Below are 6,005 nucleotides of genomic sequence, written 5' to 3' on the forward strand. Positions count from 1 at the left end.
TTTTTTTTTTTTTTTTTGGCAGAACCGGGGATTGAACTCAGATCCTTGTGTTTGCCAGTCAAGCGCTTATCCTACTGAGCCATCTCCCCGGCCCCTCTTAATTTATCATTGCTGATCATTAGATTCAACTTCTTCCAACGTGCCTTGGCTTTCACCTTTGCCATTCTGTCCTCCGTATGCTTTTTTCTTCTTTTACTCATATTTCTTCAGGAAAAAACTCTCCTAGCATGCAATAATTAATTTCCCCAGCCTCTTTGTCTCTCAGCTTGTCTCTCTTCTGCATCGTCTGTTCTGTGTCTTCCTGGACACTTTTCCCTTGGGCCTTCAAATAGAATCAAAGTGCGGTCATTACAGTAAAGGGCTGCATTTAAATCCCCCAGATGCCTCCCTGGGTCTCCGCCCTCTTACACTTGGCACTAGCACTCCCCACCCACTGCTCTCACCTCTTCCCATCAGGGAAGCTAATTTCACTGAAATAACCGTTTAAACTCTGTCGCATCATCTTCACTTCCGCAGCAGCACCACCCCTGTCCTCTCACCTCTAGGATGAGCTTCTTCTTGTCTCAGGGGCTTGTTCTTGCTTCTCGCTAAGAGTGTGAATGGTCAGAAATTCCTGCCTGGGGATTTTGTTCTATATTCCCTTCACTTGTTGGTTGAAAAATCTCATCAATTCTAAATGTTTAACTAGTTCCTCTGTGTGCCCTTGACTCCAAGTAGGTATGGGGGTGGATGACCCAGCGAACGCCCGGGGCTGCTCCTGATTAATTATATGACTGCGACTTCAAGTTCAGAACCACAAGGATGATGATTAGCCTTCTCATTCCTGAACCAGTTTCTGCAATTCTCTCTCTCTCTCTCTCTCTCTCTCTCTCTCTCTCTCTCTCTCACACAATCTTGTTTATTAAATGACAGAACTCTCCCAGGAGAGCAATCTGCTCTGTCACCTGAATTATATGCTCAGACATTTTTGACCAAAGGACATGGGGAGGAAGTAAATACCAGCAAGGATGACACTTGGATAGAAAGATCTGGGTGGGCATCTGCTTTCATGTGGGGTCAATCTGCTGTTGTACTTTTGTCTGGGGCTGTCGTGGGATGGGAGTAGCTATAGGAAACGAAGAGAAGTAGAAGGCAGCTGGCAACCAGAATGGAAATTTGGCAAAAGAACGGCGTGTGTAGGAAAGAAGTTGTGCAGCTCTGTGGTGCAATATGCACTAAAAGCTCTCTTGTCTTTCTGGAAAATCTTCAACACAATCCTGTTTCTAATTGATTGATTGTGACTAATTATCACTAATTAATTAAAGTGCTATATCCATTAAGGTGCTCCCCTGTTCAAATTTTCTAATTGTTTTTCAATTATTCAAATACTGAATTAAATATACTAAACCTGGAATCAATACTCAGGTATCAGTGAGTGTGTGGTATAGTCATTGAACAGAATATTATTCATCACTGAAAACACTAACTGTTTGTATTTTAACAACATGGATAAAGCCCAAAATAATTTTGATAAATGATAGTGGAGAGATAAATGCATATTTGAAGATTCTATTGTATAAAAACTTGGCTGGCGAGGTAGCTCAGCAGATTAAGTGCCTGCTTAGGCATGCACAGGGACCAGGGTTGGATCCCTGGAACCACAGGCCCTGCGGGCCCTGCCTGTGGGTGCGCTGAGTCGAACATGGTGACCAGGTGTGGTGGTGCATGCCTGTAGTCTCAGCACTGGGGAGGCTGAAAACAGGAGGATCACTACAAGCTGGGCTGCATAGTGAGACCCTGTAGCAAATACATTTTTAAAAATTTATATAAAAACTCTATGAGATGCAAGGGAATCCATTATGAAAAACATGCACCATTGTTTGTTGGGGGGCATCTGTAAGAGAAGAGCGGATTATCACAGGCTGCTGGAAGCTTTCAAAAGTGATACATAAGTTCAGTATCTTAAGCTTGTCTCATGATCTTCCAGGTATTTGATAAGTGAAAGCTTATTATATTGTATATTTTTATTGTTTATCAAATGCACCTTTAATGAAGCTGTAGCTGAAAGAAGTATATTTAATTCAGTATCATAAAATAATAGGAAAATTTAAATAAACTGATAATGGGGAAGAGGATGGAATCAGTCTTAGTAAAATCCCCAGTGAACTGGATTCTACTCTGTTCTGGGTTTCTTTTCTCTTCTCCCTCTCTCCTCACCAGTCCCCACCTTCCCCCCATCCCCCTGCTTGTGAAGACAGTGAAGTCGTCCCAGGAAGGATGGATGGATCCTTCAGTTATATGAAATCTTTGTTTTCTGAAATGTCATGGCTCCATTCATTTTTGTCTTATTCTTCCAATTGGGATATATAATGTTCAGAGCTCTTGTATTTGGAAGATAAAAGAAGGGCCCAGACTTTGAAATAGCATTTTTTTTTTTTTTGCTTGTTTTGTTTTGTTTCTGTGAGGTTTTTTTTTGTTGTTGTTGTTTGTTTTTAAACTAAAGCTATATGAAAAAAAAAAAACAACCTAAAGCTATATGGAGCGTGTGGATTAAGCAATAAATTTCTAAATTAAAAAAAAAATCCCAATGAAAGAAAGGCAGATGGCTCGACTGGTGAATTCTGCCAAACTTTTAAAGAATTAATACCAGTCTTTCTCATATTCATCCAAGAAAGTGAAGAGGAATGAGTACTTCTAAATTTCCTGATACACAGACAAAAATGGATGCTACAAAAAAATTAGTTGTCAACTTTCCTGATGGACAGAGCTACAAAACTCTTATGCAAAGTACAGGCAAGCTGAATTCAATAGCTTATATTGAATTAAAAGGCCAGGCCTAGTGGCCATGCTTATAATTCCAGCACTCAGTTGGGCTGAGACAGGGCAGTTGACTCAAGTTTAAAGCCAGCCTGGGCTACACAGTATATTTAAGGCCAGCCTGAACTATATATTGAGACTCTATCTCGAATGAAATGAAAATGCCCTACCTACCCCCAGCAGATTAAAAAAAAAAAAACCATGATGGTGAAATTTATCCTGAGGATGCAAGAATGGCTTACAATATGCAAATAGACAAGCACAATATATCACATTGACAACATGAAGGACAAAAAACATTGAATTAGCTCACTTCATGCAAAAAGCATTCAATAAAATTCCTTTCTATCAAAAAATTCTTTAAAAATTAGGTACATAAGAAATGTACCTCAGCATAACAAAGGCCATATGCCACAAATTTGCAGCTAATATTATGTGCAGCAATGAAAATCAAAACACTTTTCTTCTAAGCTCAGGACCAACAGAGATTTCCACTCTCTTCACTCCCACTCAACACAATACTGGAAGTCCTAGCCAGGGCAATTCGATAAGAAAAAGAAATAGGTGAAAACCAATCAGAAAGAAGTTTAATTGTCTCTGTTTTCACATGACATTATTTTGATGCATAAGATCATAAAAATTATTAAAGGTACTAAATGAATCCAGGAAAGTCACTAGACCTAAAATTGATGCAAATAAATCAGTTGCATATTTAAACATTAAAAACCTAAAGAAAAAGAACCTGTTGAAAAGATTAAGAAAACAATTCTGTAATACCTACAAAGTGTACTAATACATTTAATCAAAGGAAGTGAATTTGAACTGAAGATTTTCTGCACAAGCAGAAAACTATCAACAAGGTAAAAAGGGAGCCCATGAAATGGGAGAAAATATTTGCAAATAATATATCTAGTTAGGAGTTAAAATTCAAGAACATATGAGGAATTTATATTGTGCAACAGCAAAAACAACTCTGAGAAAATGAATAACTCACCCAACTAAATAATGGTAAGGGACATTTTCATAAAGAATAGACTTAATTTTTTTTCTAAAATGATACATAAAATGCTCACAAAATATATGAAAAAGTGGTCCACATTGCCAATCATCTTTTTTTAATGGGTAGAGACTTTTCCATAGAAGTCATCCAAATGGCCACAGGTTTATTTAAAGAAAAGTTACATAAAATTACTGGGTTACTAATTATCAGGGACATGCAGATCAAAATGAGAGTGAGAGCTCACCAAGCCAGTTAAAATGACTATTTTCACAAAGCACTTTTTCCCTCAGTACCATGAAACTATGCCCATCAGCTGACATCTAATTGTTTTGAAGCATCCATTTCAAGAAATTTAGAAGTACTCAGTCCTCTTCACTTTCTTGGAAGAATATGAGAAGAACCAGTATTAATTCTTCAAAAGTTTGACAGAATTTACCAACGAAGCCATCAGCTTTTCTTTCACTGGGGATTTTATTATTATGGATTCAATCTCCTTCCTTCATTTCCTTTAAAGATAATATTCTATTGGATTCTCACATTGTTTGTTTGTTTGCTTTGGGGTGTACCAGGATCAAACTCAGCACCTTGCATTTGCCAAGCAGGCACTTATGCTCGTAGTCTATCTCCCCAGCCCTCTCGCATCGTTTGCATCAAAAGTACTCATCTTCCTTATCTTGTTCCACTGTACAATACATGCCTTCATCCTCTGATTGATTTTTTTTTCTGTGTTCTAGGACAGGGTCTGCAGGGTCTACAGGGCCTCACTGCATGGATTGGACTCCGAGTGATCCTCCTGTTTACAGCCTCCCAAGTGCTGGGATCTGATCGCTTTTTGTATCTTCTTTCTAACACAAGTTTTGAACAATGCAATGACAATGTTCTCTGGTGGAGTGTGTAAGTGGGTGTCTGCACCTGCATGTGCACACACGTGGGCTCCATGCATTTGTGAATTTAGAGATTTTTTTAATTTGGGAGATTTCAGTCACAATTTCTTCTAATTTTCTTTTTTCTATTTGTACATCTCTTTCCTTGTGTGGGGAAGCCATAATTACATCAGTCCACTTGGAACTGTTCCGTAACTTTGTGAATATCCATTTGTTTTAAACCTTACATTGCTCTTTGTTTCACTTCGGTTTGTTTTTATGGCCGAGACATCAAGATTGTTAATGCTTTATTCCTCATTGTCTAATCTACAGTTGATTTTATTAAGCATATTTTTTCATCACTTTCACTTGAATTTGAGTTGAGTCTTTGTGTATTTCTGTTTCTCTACTTAACACATTCAATCCTTCCCTTCTTGAACATGTGGGATACAGCTGTAATAACTGTCTTCTAGTTCTAAGATCTGTTACTGTTCTGAGTCAGTTTAATTAATTTATTTTGCTCCTTATTATGAATATTCTTTTTTTTCTGAGTTTTTGCATTCTTAGTAACTTTCATTGCCTGTTACTCATTGAATTTTACTTTGATGTTGGAACATTTACTGAAAGAGCAGAAACATCTAAACCATGCCCAGGGTTTGGAGGCAGACTTATTTAGGTTGATGAGTACTGATTGGGATCATTCCCAAAATATCAAGCCCTAATCTCTTGTGGTCTAGAGCCTATATGTGATAAGCAAGCAGGAAGTACAGAGGCAGAGTGGCTTGTGAATTGGAGAATGGCTTATACAACACGTATCGCAGTGACAACTATGCATCCCAGTGGCCTGCTCTTTCTAAAAGACAGAAGCAACTGGCTCTGGAACAGGAACTGTTACTGGGCAACTAACAAACTGAAGTATACTAGCTGCAGGTGGGGGCATTTTCTGCTACGTTGCATTCCTGTAAATATTTATAAGCTCTGCTTTGGAACAGTGAAGTTTTTTAGAAACAATGTGATTTTTTTTTGGGGGGGGGCCCTGGCTTTAAAGATTTGCTACATGGGCAAATGAAGAGCAGCATTTGCTGCAGCCTACTAGGAACAATTATTGTCTACCTCTAAATTAAAATACTTCTGAGATCACTACTTGATACTCCATATGTTGAGGTTTTCCTGGTCCTGTGTGAAATCCAACTACAAACATTCGTCTTTAAACCTCTTGTGCAGTAATCTTGCTGGTCAGTAATCTTCCCATGTGGTGTGCTCTGCTCAGGCCTCTAATGAATGGTGAAGGCAACTCTGAGGATCCTGATGCCTCTCTCTCTGTCTCTCTGTCTCTCTGTCTCTCT

This window comes from Octodon degus, unplaced genomic scaffold (genome assembly GCF_000260255.1).
Source record: "Octodon degus isolate 3935 unplaced genomic scaffold, OctDeg1.0 scaffold00027, whole genome shotgun sequence".
Lineage (NCBI taxonomy): Eukaryota > Metazoa > Chordata > Mammalia > Rodentia > Octodontidae > Octodon > Octodon degus.